The sequence below is a fragment of the Acipenser ruthenus genome, chromosome 23, assembly GCF_902713425.1.
Source record: "Acipenser ruthenus chromosome 23, fAciRut3.2 maternal haplotype, whole genome shotgun sequence".
Lineage (NCBI taxonomy): Eukaryota > Metazoa > Chordata > Actinopteri > Acipenseriformes > Acipenseridae > Acipenser > Acipenser ruthenus.
Genome location: NC_081211.1, coordinates 11,089,459 through 11,110,250, shown reverse-complemented (window position 1 = coordinate 11,110,250; position 20,792 = coordinate 11,089,459). Strand labels below are relative to the sequence as shown.

Sequence of the window (20,792 nt, the reverse complement as noted above, 5' to 3'; positions counted from 1 at the left end):
TTTCTTTCTTTCTTTCTTTCTTTCTTTCTTTCTTTCTTTCTTTCTTTCTTTCTTTCTTTCTTTCTTTCTTTCTTTCTTTCTTTCTTTCTTTCTTTTTTACCCTTTCCCAATTTTGGAAAAAATGCAAAAAATAAAACCTTCCCTGGAAGTGAATCAAACTAGTCCACAGCGGTTAGAGCACCGAATGCTAACAACTAGACGACCAGGAATGTTGAGCTATTTGATTTTTTCTTTCTTTATCTTTTTCTTTCTTTCTTTCTTTCTTTCTTTCTTTCTTTCTTTCTTTCTTTCTTTTCTTTTTTTTCTTTTTTTATTCTTTATTTCTTTTTCTTCTTTTTATTCTTTCTGTATATCTTTTTTTCTGCCCAAGTAAGCGTTTTTATTTAATGAGCCCGGATAGCTCAGTCGGTAGAGCATCAGACTTTTCATCTGAGGGTCCAGGGTTCAAGTCCCTGTTTGGGCGAGTCTATTTTTTTTAACCTTCCCCACTTTGTTGGAGAAAATGCAAAAAAAAAACCTTCCCTGGAAGTGAATCAAACCAGTCCACAGCGGTTAGAGCACCGAATGCTAACCACTAGACGACCAGGAATGTTGAGCTGTTTGATTTTTTCTTACTTTATCTTTTTCTTTTTCTTTTTCTTTCTTTCTTTCTTTCTTTCTTTCTTTCTTTTTTACCCTTTCCCAATTTTGGAAAAAATGCAAAAAATAAAACCTTCCCTGGAAGTGAATCAAACCAGGCCACAGAGGTTAGAACACCGAATGCTAACAACTAGACGACCAGGAACGTTGAGCTATTTGATTTTTTCTTTCTTTATCTTTTTCTTTTTCTTTCTTTCTTTCTTTCTTCTTTTCTTTCTTTTTCTTTTTCTTTTTCTTTCTTTCTTTCTTTCTTTCTTTCTTTCTTTCTTTCTTTCTTTTTTACCCTTTCCCAATTTTGGAAAAAATGCAAAAAATAAAACCTTCCCTGGAAGTGAATCAAACCAGGCCACAGAGGTTAGAGCACCGAATGCTAACCACTATACGACCAGGAATGTTGAGCGATTTGATTTTTTCTTACTTTATCTTTTTCTTTTTCTTTTTCTTTTTCTTTTTCTTTTTCTTTCTTTCTTTCTTTCTTTCTTACTTTCTTTCTTTCTTTCTTTTTTACCCTTTCCCAATTTTGGAAAAAATGCAAAAAATAAAACCTTCCCTGGAAGTGAATCAAACTAGTCCACAGCGGTTAGAGCACCGAATGCTAACCACTAGACGACCAGGAATGTTGAGTTGTTTGATTTTTTCTTACTTTAACTTTTTCTTTATCTTTTTCTTTTTCTTTTTTCTTTTTTCTTTTTCTTTCTTTCTTTCTTTCTTTCTTTCATTTTTACCCTTTCCCAATTTTGGAAAAAATGCAAAAAATAAAACCTTCCCTGGAAGTGAATCAAACTAGTCCACAGCGGTTAGAGCACCGAATGCTAACCACTAGACGACCAGGAATGTTGAGCTGTTTGATTTTTTCTTACTTTTTCTTTTTCTTTTTCTTTTTCTTTTTCTTTTTCTTTCTTTCTTTCTTTCTTACTTTCTTTCTTTCTTTCTTTCTTTCTTTCTTTCTTTTTTACCCTTTCCCAATTTTGGAAAAAATGCAAAAAATAAAACCTTCCCTGGAAGTGAATCAAACCAGGCCACAGAGGTTAGAGCACCGAATGCTAACCACTAGACGACCAGGAATGTTGAGCTGTTTGATTTTTTCTTTCTTTATCTTTTTCTTTTTCTTTCTTTCTTTCTTTCTTTCTTTCTTTCTTTCTTTCTTTCTTTCTTTCTTTCTTTCTTTCTTTTTTACCCTTTCCCAATTTTGGAAAAAATGCAAAAAATAAAACCTTCCCTGGAAGTGAATCAAACTAGTCCACAGCGGTTAGAGCACCGAATGCTAACCACTAGACGACCAGGAATGTTGAGATGTTTGATTTTTTCTTACTTTATCTTTTTCTTTTTCTTTCTTTCTTTCTTTCTTTCTTTCTTTCATTTTTACCCTTTCCCAATTTTGGAAAAAATGCAAAAAATAAAACCTTCCCTGGAAGTGAATCAAACTAGTCCACAGCGGTTAGAGCACCGAATGCTAACCACTAGACGACCAGGAATGTTGAGCTGTTTGATTTTTTCTTACTTTATCTTTTTCTTTTTCTTTTTCTTTTTCTTTTTCTTTCTTTCTTTCTTTCTTTCTTTCTTTCTTTTTTAACCTTTCCCAATTTTGGAAAAAATGCAAAAAATAAAACCTTCCCTGGAAGTGAATCAAACCAGGCCACAGAGGTTAGAACACCGAATGCTAACAACTAGACGACCAGGAATGTTGAGCTATTTGATTTTTTCTTTCTTTATCTTTTTCTTTCTTTCTTTCTTTCTTTTCTTTTTTTTCTTTTTATATTCTTTATTTCTTTTTCTTCTGTTATTCTTTCCGTATATCTTTTTTTCTGCCCAAGTAAGCGTTTTTATTTAATGAGTCCGGATATCTCCGTCGGTAAAGCATCAGACTTTTAATCTGAGGGTCCAGGGTTCAAGTCCCTGTTTGGGCGAGGCTATTTTTTTTAACCTTCCCCACTTTGTTCGAGAAAATGCAAAAAAAAAAACCTTCCCTGGAAGTGAATCAATCCAGTCCACAGCGGTCAGAGCACCGAATGCTAACCACTAGACGACCAGGAATGTTGTGCTGTTTGATTTTTTCTTACTTTATCTTTTTCTTTTTCTTTTTCTTTCTTTCTTTCTTTCTTTCTTTCTTTCTTTCTTTCTTTCTTTTTTACCCTTTCCCAATTTTGGAAAAAATGCAAAAAATAAAACCTTCCCTGGAAGTGAATCAAACCAGGCCACAGAGGTTAGAGCACCGAATGCTAACCACTAGACGACCAGGAATGTTGAGCGATTTGATTTTTTCTTTCTTTATCTTTTTCTTTTTCTTTCTTTTTCTTTCTTTCTTTCTTTCTTTCTTTTCTTTTTTTTTCTTTTTTTATTCTTTATTTCTTTTTCTTCTTCTTTTATTCTTTATTTATATCTTTTTTTCTGCCCAAGTAAGCATTTTTATTTAATGAGTCCGGATAGCTCAGTCGGTAGAGCATCAGACTTTTAATCTGAGAGTCCAGGGTTCAAGTCCCTGTTTGGGCGAGGCTATTTTTTTTAACCTTCCCCACTTTGTTGGAGAAAATGCAAAAAAAAAACCTTCCCTGGAAGTGAATCAAACCAGTCCTCAGCGGTTAGAGCACCGAATGCTAACCACTAGACGACCAGTAATGTTGAGCTGTTTGATTTTTTCTTACTTTATATTTTTCTTTTTCTTTTTCTTTTTCTTTTTCTTTTTCTTTTTCTTTCTTTCTTTCTTTCTTACTTTCTTTCTTTCTTTCTTTCTTTCTTTTTTACCCTTTCCCAATTTTGGAAAAAATGCAAAAAATAAAACCTTCCCTGAAAGTGAATCAAACTAGTCCACAGCGGTTAGAGCACCGAATGCTAACCACTAGACGACCAGGAATGTTGAGCTGTTTGATTTTTTCTTACTTTTTCTTTTTCTTTTTCTTTTTCTTTTTCTTTTTCTTTCTTTCTTTCTTTCTTACTTTCTTTCTTTCTTTCTTTCTTTCTTTCTTTCTTTTTTACCCTTTCCCAATTTTGGAAAAAATGCAAAAAATAAAACCTTCCCTGGAAGTGAATCAAACCAGGCCACAGAGGTTAGAACACCGAATGCTAACAACTAGACGACCAGGAATGTTGAGCTATTTGATTTTTTCTTTCTTTATCTTTTTCTTTCTTTCTTTCTTTCTTTCTTTCTTTCTTTCTTTTCTTTTTTTTCTTTTTTATTCTTTATTTCTTTTTCTTCTTCTGTTATTCTTTCCGTATATCTTTTTTTCTGCCCAAGTAAGCATTTTTATTTAATGAGCCCGGATAGCTCAGTCGGTAGAGCATCAGACTTTTAATCTGAGGGTCCAGGGTTCAAGTCCCTGTTTGGGCGAGGCTATTTTTTTTAACCTTCCCCACTTTGTTGGAGAAAATGCAAAAAAAAACCTTCCCTGGAAGTGAATCAAACCAGTCCACAGCGGTTAGAGCACCGAATGCTAACCACTAGACGACCAGGAATGTTGAGCTGTTTGATTTTTTCTTTCTTTATCTTTTTCTTTTTCTTTCTTTCTTTCTTTCTTTTTTAACCTTTCCCAATTTTGGAAAAAATGCAAAAAATAAAACCTTCCCTGGAAGTGAATCAAACCAGGCCACAGAGGTTAGAGCACCGAATGCTAACAACTAGACTACCAGGAATGTTGAGCTATTTGATTTTTTCTTTCTTTATTTTTTTCTTTCTTTCTTTCTTTCTTTCTTTCTTTCTTTCTTTATTTTTTACCCTTTCCCAATTTTGGAAAAAATGCAAAAAATAAAACCTTCCCTGGAAGTGAATCAAACTAGTCCACAGCGGTTAGAGCACCGAATGCTAACCACTAGACGACCAGGAATGTTGAGCTGTTTGATTTTTTCTTACTTTATCTTTTTCTTTTTCTTTCTTTCTTTCTTTCTTTCTTTCTTTCTTTCTTTCTTTCTTTCTTTCTTTCTTTCTTTCTTTCTTTCTTTCTTTCTTTCTTTTTTACCCTTTCCCAATTTTGGAAAAAATGCAAAAAATAAAACCTTCCCTGGAAGTGAATCAAACTAGTCCACAGCGGTTAGAGCACCTAATGCTAACCACTAGACGACCAGGAATGTTGAGATGTTTGATTTTTGCTTACTTTCCTTTTTCTTTTTCTTTTTCTTTTTCTTTCTTTCTTTCTTTCTTTCTTTCTTTCATTTTTACCCTTTCCCAATTTTGGAAAAAATGCAAAAAATAAAACCTTCCCTGGAAGTGAATCAAACTAGTCCACAGCGGTTAGAGCACCGAATGCTAACCACTAGACGACCAGGAATGTTGACCTGTTTGATTTTTTCTTACTTTACTTTTTCTTTTTTCTTTTTTTCTTTTTCTTTTTCTTTCTTTCTTTCTTTCTTTCGTTCTTTCTTTTTTAACCTTTCCCAATTTTGGAAAAAATGCAAAAAATAAAACATTTCCCTGGAAGTGAATCAAACTAGTCCACAGCGGTTAGAGCACCGAATGCTAACCACTAGACGACCAGGAATGTTCAGCTGTTTGATTTTTTCTTACTTTTTCTTTTTCTTTTTCTTTTTCTTTTTCTTTTTCTTTCTTTCTTTCTTTCTTTCTTTCTTTCTTTCATTCTTTCTTTCTTTCTTTCATTTTTACCCTTTCCCAATTTTGGAAAAAATGCAAAAAATAAAACCTTCCCTGGAAGTGAATCAAACTAGTCCACAGCGGTTAGAGCACCGAATGCTAACCAGTAGACGACCAGGAATGTTGAGCTGTTTGATTTTTTCTTACTTTATCTTTATCTTTTTCTTTTTCTTTTTCTTTTTCTTTTTCTTTCTTTCTTTCTTTCTTACTTTATTTCTTTCTTTCTTTCTTTCTTTTTTACCCTTTCCCAATTTTGGAAAAAATGCAAAAAATAAAACCTTCCCTGGAAGTGAATCAAACCAGGCCACAGAGGTTAGAGCACCGAATGCTAACAACTAGACGACCAAGAATATTGAGCTATTTGATTTTTTCTTTCTTTATCTCTTTCTTTCTTTCTTTCTTTCTTTCTTTCTTTCTTTCTTTCTTTCTTTCTTTCTTTCTTTCTTTCTTTCTTTCTTTCTTTTTTTTTACCCTTTCCCAATTTTGGAAAAAATGCAAAAAATAAAACCTTCCCTGGAAGTGAATCAAACTAGTCCACAGCGGTTAGAGCACCGAATGCTAACCACTAGACGACCAGGAATGTTGAGCTGTTTGATTTTTTCTTACTTTATTTTTTTCTTTTTCTTTTTCTTTTTCTTTCTTTCTTTCCTTCTTTCTTTCTTTCTTTCTTTCTTTTTTAACCTTTCCCAATTTTGGAAAAAATGCAAAAAATAAAACCTTCCCTGGAAGTGAATCAAACCAGGCCACAGAGGTTAGAGCACCGAATGCTAACAACTAGACGACCAGGAATGTTGAGCTATTTGATTTTTTCTTTCTTTAACTTTTGCTTTTTCTTTCTATCTTTCTTTCTTTCTTTCTTTTCTTTTTTTTCTTTTTTCTTCTTTTCTTTTTCTTCTTTTATTCTTTCCGTGTATCTTTTTTTCTGCCCAAGTAAGCATTTTTATTTAATGATCCTGGATAACTCAGTCGGTAGAGCATCAGACTTTTAATCTGAGGGTCCAGGGTTCAAGTCCTTGTTTGGGTGAGGCTATTTTTTTTAACCTTCCCCACTTTGTTGGAGAAAATGCAAAAAAAAAACCTTCCCTGGAAGTGAATCAAACCAGTCCACAGCGGTTAGAGCACCGAATGCTAACCACTAGACGACCAGGAATGTTGAGCTGTTTGATTTTTTCTTTCTTTTTCTTTTTCTTTTTCTTTCTTTCTTTCTTTCTTTCTTTCTTTCTTTCTTTCTTTCTTTCTTTCTTTCTTTCTTTCGTTTTTACCCTTTCCCAATTTTGGAAAAAATGCAAAAAATAAAACCTTCCCTGGAAGTGAATCAAACTAGTCCACAGCGGTTAGAGCACCGAATGCTAACCACTAGACGACCAGGAATGTTGAGCTGTTTGATTTTTTCTTTCTTTAACTTTTGCTTTTTCTTTCTATCTTTCTTTCTTTCTTTCTTTTCTTTTTTTTCTTTTTTATTCTTTATTTCTTTTTCTTCTTTTATTCTTTCCGTATATCTTTTTTTCTGCCCAAGTAAGCGTTTTTATTTAATGAGCCTGGATAGCTCAGTCGGTAGAGCATCAGACTTTTAATCTGAGGGTCCGGGGTTCAAGTCCCTGTTTGGGCGAGGCTTTTTTTAACCTTCTCCAGTTTCGTGGAGAAAATGCAAAAAAAAAACCTTCCCTGGAAGTGAATCAAACCAGGCCAAAGCGGTTAGAGCACCGAATGCTAACCACTAGACGACCAGGAATGTTGAGCTGTTTGATTTTTTCTTTCTTTTTCTTTTTCTTTTTCTTTCTTTATTTCTTTCTTTCTTTCTTTCTTTCTTTTTTAACCTTTCCCAATTTTGGAAAAAATGCAAAAATAAAACCTTCCCTGGAAGTGAATCAAACCAGGCCACAGAGGTTAGAGCACCGAATGCCAACCACTAGACGACCCGGAATGTTAGCTGTTTGATTTTTTCTTTCTTTATCTTTTTCTATTTCTTTCTTTTTCTTTCTTTCTTTCTTTCTTTTCTTTTTTTCTTTTTATATTCTTTATTTCTTTTTCTTCTTCTGTTATTCTTTCCGTATATCTTTTTTTCTGCCCAAGTAAGCGTTTTTATTTAATGAGCCCGGATAGCTCAGTCGTTAGAGCATCAGACTTTTAATCTGAGGGTCCAGGGTTCAAGTCCCTGTTTGGGCGAGGCTATTTTTTTTAACCTTCCCCACTTTGTTGGAGAAAATGCAAAAAAAACACCTTCCCTGGAAGTGAATCAAACCAGTCCACAGCGGTTAGAGCACCGAATGCTAACCACTAGACGACCAGGAATGTTGAGCTGTTTGATTTTTTCTTACTTTATCTTTTTCTTTTTCTTTTTCTTTTTCTTTCTTTCTTTCTTTCTTTCTTTCTTTTTTACCCTTTCCCAATTTTGGAAAAAATGCAAAAAATAAAACCTTCCCTGGAAGTGAATCAAACCAGGCCACAGTGGTTAGAGCACCGAATGCTATCCACTAGACGACCAGGAATGTTGAGCTGTTTGATTTTTTCTTTCTTTATCTTTTTCTTTTTCTTTCGGTCTCTCTTTCTTTCTTTCTTTTCTTTTTTTTCTTTTTTTCTTTTCTTTCTTTTTCTTCTTTTATTCTTTCCAAATATCTTTTTTTTCTGCCGAAGTAAGCGTTTATGTTCAATGAGCCCGGATAGCTCAGTCGGTAGAGCATCAGACTTTTAATATGAGGGTCAGGGGTTCAAGTCCCTGTTTGGGCGAGGCTTTTTTTTAACCTTCTCCAGTTTCTTGGAGAAAATGCAAAAAAAAACCTTCCCTGGAAGTGAATCAAACCAGGCCACAGCGGTTAGAGCACCGAATGCTAACCGCTAGACCAGGAATGTTGAGCTGTTTGATTTTTTCTTTCTTTATCTTTTTCTTTCTTTCTTTCTTTCTTTCTTTCTTTATTCCTTTCTTTTCTTTTTTTCTTTTTTTATTCTTTATTTCTTTCTTTTTCTTCTTTTATTCTTTCTGTATATCTTTTTTTTCTGCCCAAGTAAGTGTTTATGTTTAATGAGCCCGGATAGCTCAGTTGGTAAACCATTAGACTTTTAATCTGAGGGTCCAGGGTTCAAGTGCCTGTTTGGGTGAGGCTTTTTTTTAAACCTTCCCCACTTTGTTGGAGAAAATGCAAAAAAAAAAACCTTCCCTGGAAGTGAATCAAACCAGGCCACAGCGGTTAGAGCACCGAATGCTAACCACTAGATGACCAGGAATGTTGAGCTGTTTGATTTTTTCTTTCTTTCTTTCTTTCTTTCTTTCTTTCTTTCTTTTTTAACCTTTCCCAATTTTGGAGAAAATGCAAAAAAAAAACCTTCCCTGGAAGTGAATCAAACCAGTCCACAGAGGTTAGAGCACCGAATGCTAACCACTAGACGACCAGGAATGTTGAGCTGTTTGATTTTTTCTTTCTTCATCTTTTTCTTTTTCTTTCTTTCTTTCTTTCTTTCTTTTCTTTCTTTTCTTTTTTCTTTTCTTTCTTTTCTTCTTTTATTCTTTCCATATATCTTTTTTTTCTGCCGAAGTAAGCGTTTATGTTTAATGAGCCCGGATAGCTCAGTCGGTAGAGCATCAGACTTTTAATATGAGGGTCAGGGGTTCAAGTTCCTGTTTAGGCAAGGCTATTTTTAACCTTCCCCACTTTGTTGGAGAAAATGCAAAAAAAAAAACCTTCCCTGGAAGTGAATGAAACCAGGCCACAGAGGTTAGAGCTCCGAATGCTAACCACTAGACGACCAGGAATGTTGAGCTGTTTGATTTTTTCTTTCTTTATCTTTTTCTTTCTTTCTTTCTTTCTTTCTTTCTTTATTCCTTTCTTTTCTTTTTTTCTTTTTTTATTCTTTATTTCTTTCTTTTTCTTCTTTTATTCTTTCTGTATATCTTTTTTTTCTGCCCAAGTAAGTGTTTATGTTTAATGAGCCCGGATAGCTCAGTTGGTAGAGCATCAGACTTTTAATATGAGGGTCAGGGGTTCAAGTCCCTATTTGGGCGAAGCTTTTTTTAACCTTCTCCAGTTTCTTGGAGAAAATGCAAAAAAAAAAACCTTCCCTGGAAGTGAATCAAACCAGGCCACAGCGGTTAGAGCACCGAATGCTAACCACTAGATGACCAGGAATGTTGAGCTGTTTGATTTTTTCTTTTTCTTTCTATCTTTCTTTCTTTCTTTCTTTCTTTCTTTCTTTTTTAACCTTTCCCAATTTTGGAGAAAATGCAAAAAATAAAACCTTCCCTGGAAGTGAATCAAACCAGGCCACAGCGGTTAGAGCACCGAATGCTAACCACTAGACGACCAGGAATGTTGAGCTGTTTGATTTTTTCTTTCTTTATCTTTTTCTTTTTCTTTCTTTCTTTCTTTCTTTTCTTTTTTTTCTTTTTTCTTTTCTTTCTTTCTTCTTTTATTCTTTCCATATATCTTTTTTTTCTGCCGAAGTAAGCGTTTATGTTTAATGAGCCCCGATAGCTCAGTCGGTAGAGCATCAGACTTTTAATATGAGGGTCAGGGGTTCAAGTCCCTGTTTGGGCGAGGCTTTTTTTAACCTTCTCCAGTTTCTTGGAGAAAATGCAAAAAAAAAACCTTCCCTGGAAGTGAATCAAACCAGGCCACAGCGGTTAGAGCACCGAATGCTAACCACTAGATGACCAGGAATGTTGAGCTGTTTGATTTTTTTTTTCTTTCTTTCTTTCTTTCTTTCTTTCTTTCTTTTTTAACCTTTCCCAATTTTGGAAAAAATGCAAAAAATAAAACCTTCCCTGGAAGTGAATCAAACCAGGCCACAGCGGTTAGAGCACCCAATGCTAACCACTAGACGACCAGGAATGTTGAGCTGTTTGATTTTTTCTTTCTTTATTTTTGTCTTTTTCTTTCGGTCTTTCTTTCTTTCTTTTTCTTTTTTTTCTTTTTTTCTTTTCTTTCTTTTTCTTCTTTTATTCTTTCCATATATCTTTTTTTTCTGCCAAAGTAAGTGTTTATGTTTAGAGCCCGGATAGCTCAGTCGGTAGAGCATCAGACTTTTAATATGAGGGTCAGGGGTTCAAGTCCCTTTTTGGGCGAGGCTTTTTTTAACCTTCTCCAGTTTCTTGGAGAAAATGCAAAAAAAAAAAACCTTCCCTGGAAGTGAATCAAACCAGGCCACAGCGGTTAGAGCACCGAATGCAAACCACTAGATGACCAGGAATGTTGAGCTGTTTGATTTTTTCTTTCTTTCTTTCTTTCTTTCTTTCTTTCTTTTTTAACCTTTCCCAATTTTGGAAAAAATGCAAAAAATAAAACCTTCCCTGGAAGTGAATCAAACCAGGCCACAGCGGTTAGAGCACCCAATGCTAACCACTAGACGACCAGGAATGTTGAGCTGTTTGATTTTTTCTTTCTTTATCTTTTTCTTTTTCTTTCGGTCTTTCTTTCTTTCTTTCTTTTCTTTTTTTTCTTTTTTTTCTTTTTTTTCTTTTCTTTCTTTTTCTTTTTATTCTTTCCATATATCTTTTTTTTCTGCCAAAGTAAGTGTTTGTGTTTATGTTTAATGAGCCCGGATAGCTCAGTCGGTAGAGCATCAGACTTTTAATGTGAGGGTCAGGGGTTCAAGTCCCTGTTTGGGCGAGGCTTTTTTTAACCTTCTCCAGTTTCGTGGAGAAAATGCAAAAAAAAAACCTTCCCTGGAAGTGAATCAAACCAGGCCACAGCGGTTAGAGCACCGAATGCTAACCACTAGATGACCAGGAATGTTGAGCTGTTTGATTTTTTCTTTCTTTCTTTCTTTCTTTCTTTCTTTCTTTCTTTCTTTTTTAACCTTTCCCAATTTTGGAAAAAATGCAAAAAATAAAACCTTCCCTGGAAGTGAATCAAACCAGGCCACAGCGGTTAGAGCACCGAATGCTAACCACTAGACGACCAGGAATGTTGAGCTGTTTGATTTTTTCTTTCTTTACTTTTTCTTTTTCTTTCGGTCTTTCTTTCTTTCTTTCTTTTCTTTTTTTTCTTTTTTCTTTTCTTTCTTTTTCTTCTTTTATTCTTTCCATATATCTTTTTTTTCTGCCGAAGTAAGCGTTTATGTTTAATGAGCCTGGATAGCTCAGTCGGTAGAGCATCAGACTTTTAATGTGAGGGTCAGGGGTTCAAGTCCCTGTTTGGGCGAGGCTTTTTTTAACCTTCTCCAGTTTCGTGGAGAAAATGCAACAAAAAAAAACCTTCCCTGGAAGTGAATCAAACCAGGCCACAGCGGTTAGAGCACCGAATGCTAACCACTAGATGACCAGGAATGTTGAGCTGTTTGATTTTTTCTTTCTTTCTTTCTTTCTTTCTTTCTTTCTTTCTCTTTTAACCTTTCCCAATTTTGGAAAAAATGCAAAAAATAAAACCTTCCCTGGAAGTGAATCAAACCAGGCCACAGCGGTTAGAGCACCGAATGCTAACCACTAGACGACCAGGAATGTTGAGCTGTTTGATTTTTTCTTTCTTTACTTTTTCTTTTTCTTTCGGTCTTTCTTTCTTTCTTTCCTTTTTTTTCTTTTTTTCTTTTCTTTCTTTTTCTTCTTTTATTCTTTCCATATATCTTTTTTTTCTGCCGAAGTAAGCGGTTAGGTTTAATGAGCCCGGATAGCTCAGTCGGTAGAGCATCAGACTTTTAATATGAAGGTCAGGGGTTCAAGTCCCTGTTTGGGCGAGGCTTTTTTTAACCTTCTCCAGTTTCTTGGAGAAAATGCAAAAAAAAAACCTTCCCTGGAAGTGAATCAAACCAGGCCACAGCGGTTAGAGCACCGAATGCTAACCACTAGATGACCAGGAATGTTGAGCTGTTTGATTTTTTCTTTCTTTCTTTCTTTCTTTCTTTCTTTCTTTTTTAACCTTTCCCAATTTTGGAAAAAATGCAAAAAATAAAACCTTCCCTGGAAGTGAATCAAACCAGGCCACAGCGGTTAGAGCACCGAATGCTAACCACTAGACGACCAGGAATGTTGAGCTGTTTGATTTTTTCTTTCTTTATCTTTTTCTTTCTTTCTTTCTTTCTTTCTTTTCTTTTTTTCTTTTTTTATTCTTTATTTCTTTTTCTTTTTTCTTTTTTTATTCTTTCTGTATATCTTTTTTTTCTGCCCAAGTAAGCGTTTATGTTTAATGAGCCCCGATAGCTCAGTCGGAAGTGCATCAGACTTTTAATATGAGGGTCACGGGTTCAAGTCCCTATTTGGGCGAGGCTTTTTTTAACCTTCTCCAGTTTCTTGGAGAAAATGCAAAAAAAAAAAACCTTCCCTGGAAGTGAATCAAACCAGGCCACAGCGGTTAGAGCACCGAATGCAAACCACTAGATGACCAGGAATGTTGAGCTGTTTGATTTTTTCTTTCTTTCTTTCTTTCTTTCTTTCTTTCTTTCTTTTCTTTTTTCTTTTTTTATTCTTTATTTCTTTTTCTTTTTTCTTTTTTTATTCTTTCTGTATATCTTTTTTTTCTGCCCAAGTAAGCGTTTATGTTTAATGAGCCCCGATAGCTCAGTCGGAAGAACATCAGACTTTTAATATGAGGGTCAGGGGTTCAAGTCCCTATTTGGGCGAGGCTTTTTTTAACCTTCTCCAGTTTCTTGGAGAAAATGCAAAAAACAAACCTTCCCTGGAAGTGAATCAAACCAGGCCACAGCGGTTAGAGCACCGAATGCTAACCACTAGATGACCAGGAATGTTGAGCTGTTTGATTTTTTCTTTCTTTCTTTCTTTCTTTCTTTCTTTCTTTCTTTCTTTTTTAACCTTTCCCAATTTTGGAAAAAATGCAAAAAATAAAACCTTCCCTGGAAGTGAATCAAACCAGGCCACAGCGGTTAGAGCACCGAATGCTAACCACTAGACGACCAGGAATGTTGAGCTGTTTGATTTTTTCTTTCTTTACTTTTTCTTTTTCTTTCGGTCTTTCTTTCTTTCTTTCTTTTCTTTTTTTTCTTTTTTCTTTTCTTTCTTTTTCTTCTTTTATTCTTTCCATATATCTTTTTTTTCTGCCGAAGTAAGCGTTTATGTTTAATGAGCCTGGATAGCTCAGTTGGTAAAGCATCAGACTTTTAATGTGAGGGTCAGGGGTTCAAGTCCCTGTTTGGGCGAGGCTTTTTTTAACCTTCTCCAGTTTCGTGGAGAAAATGCAACAAAAAAAAACCTTCCCTGGAAGTGAATCAAACCAGGCCACAGCGGTTAGAGCACCAAATGCTAACCACTAGATGACCAGGAATGTTGAGCTGTTTGATTTTTTCTTTCTTTCTTTCTTTCTTTCTTTCTTTCTTTCTTTCTTTCTTTTTTAACCTTTCCCAATTTTGGAAAAAATGCAAAAAATAAAACCTTCCCTGGAAGTGAATCAAACCAGGCCACAGCGGTTAGAGCACCGAATGCTAACCACTAGACGACCAGGAATGTTGAGCTGTTTGATTTTTTCTTTCTTTACTTTTTCTTTTTCTTTCGGTCTTTCTTTCTTTCTTTCCTTTTTTTTCTTTTTTTCTTTTCTTTCTTTTTCTTCTTTTATTCTTTCCATATATCTTTTTTTTCTGCCGAAGTAAGCGTTTAGGTTTAATGAGCCCGGATAGCTCAGTCGGTAGAGCATCAGACTTTTAATATGAAGGTCAGGGGTTCAAGTCCCTGTTTGGGCGAGGCTTTTTTTAACCTTCTCCAGTTTCTTGGAGAAAATGCAAAAAAAAAACCTTCCCTGGAAGTGAATCAAACCAGGCCACAGCGGTTAGAGCACCGAATGCTAACCACTAGATGACCAGGAATGTTGAGCTGTTTGATTTTTTCTTTCTTTCTTTCTTTCTTTCTTTCTTTCTTTTTTAACCTTTCCCAATTTTGGAAAAAATGCAAAAAATAAAACCTTCCCTGGAAGTGAATCAAACCAGGCCACAGCGGTTAGAGCACCGAATGCTAACCACTAGACGACCAGGAATGTTGAGCTGTTTGATTTTTTCTTTCTTTATCTTTTTCTTTCTTTCTTTCTTTCTTTCTTTTCTTTTTTTCTTTTTTTATTCTTTATTTCTTTTTCTTTTTTCTTTTTTTATTCTTTCTGTATATCTTTTTTTTCTGCCCAAGTAAGCGTTTATGTTTAATGAGCCCCGATAGCTCAGTCGGAAGTGCATCAGACTTTTAATATGAGGGTCACGGGTTCAAGTCCCTATTTGGGCGAGGCTTTTTTTAACCTTCTCCAGTTTCTTGGAGAAAATGCAAAAAAAAAAAACCTTCCCTGGAAGTGAATCAAACCAGGCCACAGCGGTTAGAGCACCGAATGCAAACCACTAGATGACCAGGAATGTTGAGCTGTTTGATTTTTTCTTTCTTTCTTTCTTTCTTTCTTTCTTTCTTTCTTTCTTTCTTTCTTTCTTTTCTTTTTTCTTTTTTTATTCTTTATTTCTTTTTCTTTTTTCTTTTTTTATTCTTTCTGTATATCTTTTTTTTCTGCCCAAGTAAGCGTTTATGTTTAATGAGCCCCGATAGCTCAGTCGGAAGAGCATCAGACTTTTAATATGAGGGTCAGGGGTTCAAGTCCCTATTTGGGCGAGGCTTTTTTTAACCTTCTCCAGTTTCTTGGAGAAAATGCAAAAAACAAACCTTCCCTGGAAGTGAATCAAACCAGGCCACAGCGGTTAGAGCACCGAATGCTAACCACTAGATGACCAGGAATGTTGAGCTGTTTGATTTTTTCTTTCTTTCTTTCTTTCTTTCTTTCTTTCTTTCTTTCTTTATTTTTTAACCTTTCCCAATTTCGGAAAAAATGCAAAAAATAAAACCTTCCCTGGAAGTGAATCAAACCAGGCCACAGCGGTTAGAGCACCCAATGCTAACCACTAGACGACCAGGAATGTTGAGCTGTTTGATTTTTTCTTTCTTTATCTTTTTCTTTTTCTTTCGGTCTTTCTTTCTTTCTTTCTTTTCTTTTTTTTCTTTTTTTCTTTTCTTTCTTTTTCTTCTTTTATTCTTTCTGTATATCTTTTTTTTCTGCCCAAGTAAGCGTTTATGTTTAAAGAGCCCCGATAGCTCAGTCGGTAGAGCATCAGGCTTTTAATATGAGGGTCAGGGGTTCAAGTCCCTATTTGGGCGAAGCTTTTTTTAACCTTCTCCAGTTTCTTGGAGAAAATGCAAAAAAAAAAATCTTCCCTGGAAGTGAATGAAACCAGGCCACAGCGGTTAGAGCACCGAATGCTAACCACTAGATGACCAGGAATGTTGAGCTGTTTAATTTTTTCTTTTTCTTTCTTTCTTTCTTTCTTTCTTTCTTTTTTAACCTTTCCCAATTTTGGAAAAAATGCAAAAAATAAAACCTTCCCTGGAAGTGAATCAAACCAGGCCACAGCGGTTAGAGCACCCAATGCTAACCACTAGACGACCAGGAATGTTGAGCTGTTTGATTTTTTCTTTCTTTATTTTTGTCTTTTTCTTTCGGTCTTTCTTTCTTTCTTTCTTTCTTTTCTTTTTTTCCTTTTTTCTTTTCTTTCTTTTTCTTCTTTTATTCTTTCCATATATCTTTTTTTTCTGCCAAAGTAAGTGTTTATGTTTAATGAGCCCGGATAGCTCAGTCGGTAGAGCATCAGACTTTTAATATGAGGGTCAGGGGTTCAAGTCCCTGTTTGGGCGAGGCTTTTTTTAACCTTCTCCAGTTTCTTGGAGAAAATGCAAAAAAAAAAAAACCTTCCCTGGAAGTGAATCAAACCAGGCCACAGCGGTTAGAGCACCGAATGCAAACCACTAGATGACCAGGAATGTTGAGCTGTTTGATTTTTTCTTTCTTTCTTTCTTTCTTTCTTTCTTTCTTTCTTTTTTAACCTTTCCCAATTTTGGAAAAAATGCAAAAAATAAAACCTTCCCTGGAAGTGAATCAAACCAGGCCACAGCGGTTAGAGCACCCAATGCTAACCACTAGACGACCAGGAATGTTGAGCTGTTTGATTTTTTCTTTCTTTATCTTTTTCTTTTTCTTTCGGTCTTTCTTTCTTTCTTTCTTTTCTTTTTTTTTTTTTTTTTCTTTTTTCTTTTCTTTCTTTTTCTTGTTTTATTCTTTCCATATATCTTTTTTTTCTGCCGAAGTAAGTGTTTATGTTTAATGAGCCCGGATAGCTCAGTCGGTAGAGCATCAGACTTTTAATATGAGGGTCAGGGGTTCAAGTCCCTGTTTGGGCGAGGCTTTTTTTAACCTTCTCCAGTTTCTTGGAGAAAATCCCAAAAAAAAAACCTTCCCTGGAAGTGAATCAAACCGGACCACAGCGGTTAGGGCACCGAATGCTAACCACTAGATGACCAGGAATGTTGAGCTGTTTGATTTTTTCTTTCTTTCTTTCTTTCTTTCTTTCTTTTTTTCTTTCTTTCTTTTTTTCTTTTTTTATTCTTTATTTCTTTCTTTGTTTTTTCATCTTTTATTCTTTCTGTATATCTTTTTTTTCTGCCCAAGTAAGCGTTTATGTTTAAAGAGCCCCGATAGCTCAGTCGGTAGAGCATCAGGCTTTTAATATGAGGGTCAGGGGTTCAAGTCCCTATTTGGGCGAAGCTTTTTTTAACCTTCTCCAGTTTCTTGGAGAAAATGCAAAAAAAAAAAAACCTTCCCTGGAAGTGAATCAAACCAGGCCACAGCGGTTAGAGCACCGAATGCTAACCACTAGATGACCAGGAATGTTGAGCTGTTTGATTTTTTCTTTTTCTTTCTTTCTTTCTTTCTTTCTTTCTTTCTTTTTTAACCTTTCCCAATTTTGGAAAAAATGCAAAAAATAAAACCTTCCCTGGAAGTGAATCAAACCAGGCCACAGCGGTTAGAGCACCGAATGCTAACCACTAGACGACCAGGAATGTTGAGCTGTTTGATTTTTTCTTTCTTTATCTTTTTCTTTTTCTTTCTTTCTTTCTTTCTTTCTTTCTTTCTTTCTTTCTTTTCTTTTTTTTCTTTTTTTTCTTTTTTTCTTTTCTTTCTTTTTCTTCTTTTATTCTTTCCATATATCTTTTTTTCTGCCAAAGTAAGTGTTTATGTTTAATGAGCCCGGATAGCTCAGTCGGTAGAGCATCAGACTTTTAAGCTGAGGGTCCAGGGTTCAAGTCCCTGTTTGGGGAAGGCTATTTTTTTTAACCTTCCCCACTTTGTTGGAGAAAATGCAAAAAAAAAACCTTCCCTGGAAGTGAATCAAACCAGGCCACAGCGGTCAGAGCACCGAATGCTAACCACTAGACGACCAGGAATGTTGAGCTGTTTGATTTTTTCTTTCTTTATCTTTTTCTTTTTCTTTCGGTCTTTCTTTCTTTCTTTCTTTTCTTTTTTTTCTTTTTTTCTTTTCTTTCTTTTTCTTCTTTTATTCTTTCCATATATCTTTTTTTTCTGCCAAAGTAAGTGTTTATGTTTAATGAGCCCGGATAGCTCAGTCGGTAGAGCAACAGACTTTTAATATGAGGGTCAGGGGTTCAAGTCCCTGTTTGGGCGAGGCTTTTTTTAACCTTCTCCAGTTTCTTGGAGAAAATGCAAAAAAAAAAAAACCTTCCCTGGAAGTGAATCAAACCAGGCCACAGCGGTTAGAGCACCGAATGCTAACCACTAGATGACCAGGAATGTTGAGCTGTTTGATTTTTTCTTTTTCTTTCTTTCTTTCTTTCTTTCTTTCTTTTTTAACCTTTCCCAATTTTGGAAAAAATGCAAAAAATAAAACCTTCCCTGGAAGTGAATCAATCCAGGCCACAGCGGTTAGAGCACCGAATGCTAACCACTAGATGACCAGGAATGTTGAGCTGTTTGATTTTTTCTTTCTTTCTTTCTTTCTTTCTTTCTTTTTTTCTTTCTTTCTTTTTTTCTTTTTTTATTCTTTATTTCTTTCTTTGTTTTTTCATCTTTTATCCTTTCTGTATATCTTTTTTTTCTGCCCAAGTAAGCGTTTATGTTTAAAGAGCCCCGATAAGTCAGTCGGTAGAGCATCAGGCTTTTAATATGAGGGTCAGGGGTTCAAGTCCCTATTTGGGCGAAGCTTTTTTTAACCTTCTCCAGTTTCTTGGAGAAAATGCAAAAAAAAAAACCTTCCCTGGAAGTGAATCAAACCAGGCCACAGCGGTTAGAGCACCGAATGCTAACCACTACATGACCAGGAATGTTGAGCTGTTTGATTTTTTCTTTTTCTTTCTATCTTTCTTTCTTTCTTTCTTTCTTTCTTTCTTTTTTAACCTTTCCCAATTTTGGAGAAAATGCAAAAAATAAAACCTTCCCTGGAAGTGAATCAAACCAGGCCACAGCGGTTAGAGCACCGAATGCTAACCACTAGACGACCAGGAATGTTGAGCTGTTTGATTTTTTCTTTCTTTATCTTTTTCTTTTTCTTTCTTTCTTTCTTTCTTTTCTTTTTTTTCTTTTTTCTTTTCTTTCTTTTTCTTCTTTTATTCTTTCCATATATCTTTTTTTTCTGCCGAAGTAAGCGTTTATGTTTAATGAGCCCCGATAGCTCAGTCGGTAGAGCATCAGACTTTTAATATGAGGGTCAGGGGTTCAAGTCCCTGTTTGGGCGAGGCTTTTTTTAACCTTCTCCAGTTTCTTGGAGAAAATGCAAAAAAAAAAACCTTCCCTGGAAGTGAATCAAACCAGGCCACAGCGGTTAGAGCACCGAATGCTAACCACTAGATGACCAGGAATGTTGAGCTGTTTGATTTTTTTTTTCTTTCTTTCTTTCTTTCTTTCTTTCTTTCTTTTTTAACCTTTCCCAATTTTGGAAAAAATGCAAAAAATAAAACCTTCCCTGGAAGTGAATCAAACCAGGCCACAGCGGTTAGAGCACCCAATGCTAACCACTAGACGACCAGGAATGTTGAGCTGTTTGATTTTTTCTTTCTTTATTTTTGTCTTTTTCTTTCGGTCTTTCTTTCTTTCTTTTTCTTTTTTTTCTTTTTTTCTTTTCTTTCTTTTTCTTCTTTTATTCTTTCCATATATCTTTTTTTTCTGCCAAAGTAAGTGTTTATGTTTAGAGCCCGGATAGCTCAGTCGGTAGAGCATCAGACTTTTAATATGAGGGTCAGGGGTTCAAGTCCCTTTTTGGGCGAGGCTTTTTTTAACCTTCTCCAGTTTCTTGGAGAAAATGCAAAAAAAAAAAACCTTCCCTGGAAGTGAATCAAACCAGGCCACAGCGGTTAGAGCACCGAATGCAAACCACTAGATGACCAGGAATGTTGAGCTGTTTGATTTTTTCTTTCTTTCTTTCTTTCTTTCTTTCTTTCTTTCTTTTTTAACCTTTCCCAATTTTGGAAAAAATGCAAAAAATAAAACCTTCCCTGGAAGTGAATCAAACCAGGCCACAGCGGTTAGAGCACCCAATGCTAACCACTAGACGACCAGGAATGTTGAGCTGTTTGATTTTTTCTTTCTTTATCTTTTTCTTTTTCTTTCGGTCTTTCTTTCTTTCTTTCTTTTCTTTTTTTTCTTTTTTTTCTTTTTTTTCTTTTCTTTCTTTTTCTTCTTTTATTCTTTCCATATATCTTTTTTTTCTGCCAAATTAAGTGTTTGTGTTTATGTTTAATGAGCCCGGATAGCTCAGTCGGTAGAGCATCAGACTTTTAATGTGAGGGTCAGGGGTTCAAGTCCCTGTTTGGGCGAGGCTTTTTTTAACCTTCTCCAGTTTCGTGGAGAAAATGCAAAAAAAAAACCTTCCCTGGAAGTGAATCAAACCAGGCCACAGCGGTTAGAGCACCGAATGCTAACCACTAGATGACCAGGAATGTTGAGCTGTTTGATTTTTTCTTTCTTTCTTTCTTTCTTTCTTTCTTTCTTTCTTTTTTAACCTTTCCCAATTTTGGAAAAAATGCAAAAAATAAAACCTTCCCTGGAAGTGAATCAAACCAGGCCACAGCGGTTAGAGCACCGAATGCTAACCACTAGACGACCAGGAATGTTGAGCTGTTTGATTTTTTCTTTCTTTACTTTTTCTTTTTCTTTCGGTCTTTCTTTCTTTCTTTCTTTTCTTTTTTTTCTTTTTTCTTTTCTTTCTTTTTCTTCTTTTATTCTTTCCATATATCTTTTTTTTCTGCCGAAGTAAGCGTTTATGTTTAATGAGCCTGGATAGCTCAGTCGGTAAAGCATCAGACTTTTAATGTGAGGGTCAGGGGTTCAAGTCCCTGTTTGGGCGAGGCTTTTTTTAACCTTCTCCAGTTTCGTGGAGAAAATGCAACAAAAAAAAACCTTCCCTGGAAGTGAATCAAACCAGGCCACAGCGGTTAGAGCACCGAATGCTAACCACTAGATGACCAGGAATGTTGAGCTGTTTGATTTTTTCTTTCTTTCTTTCTTTCTTTCTTTCTTTCTTTCTTTTTTAACCTTTCCCAATTTTGGAAAAAATGCAAAAAATAAAACCTTCCCTGGAAGTGAATCAAACCAGGCCACAGCGGTTAGAGCACAGAATGCTAACCACTAGACGACCAGGAATGTTGAGCTGTTTGATTTTTTCTTTCTTTACTTTTTCTTTTTCTTTCGGTCTTTCTTTCTTTCTTTCCTTTTTTTTCTTTTTTTCTTTTCTTTCTTTTTCTTCTTTTATTCTTTCCATATATCTTTTTTTTCTGCCGAAGTAAGCGGTTAGGTTTAATGAGCCCGGATAGCTCAGTCGGTAGAGCATCAGA

The 20,792-nt window shown here is 35.2% G+C and overlaps 4 non-coding genes across 4 annotated transcripts; all 4 read left to right on the top strand.

Annotated features, from left to right (window-relative positions):
- Nucleotides 1-390: 390 nt before the first annotated feature.
- trnak-uuu (transfer RNA lysine (anticodon UUU)) lies at nucleotides 391-463 on the top strand. The gene has a single exon. It is a non-coding gene; the product is annotated as a tRNA-Lys (tRNA).
- A 3,428-nt stretch (nucleotides 464-3,891) lies between these two features.
- trnak-uuu (transfer RNA lysine (anticodon UUU)) lies at nucleotides 3,892-3,964 on the top strand. Its single transcript has one exon. It is a non-coding gene; the product is annotated as a tRNA-Lys (tRNA).
- A 2,790-nt stretch (nucleotides 3,965-6,754) lies between these two features.
- Nucleotides 6,755-6,827, top strand: trnak-uuu (transfer RNA lysine (anticodon UUU)). Its single transcript has one exon. It is a non-coding gene; the product is annotated as a tRNA-Lys (tRNA).
- Nucleotides 6,828-7,311: 484 nt separating this feature from the next.
- On the top strand, nucleotides 7,312-7,384 carry trnak-uuu (transfer RNA lysine (anticodon UUU)). Its single transcript has one exon. It is a non-coding gene; the product is annotated as a tRNA-Lys (tRNA).
- Nucleotides 7,385-20,792: the final 13,408 nt, after the last annotated feature.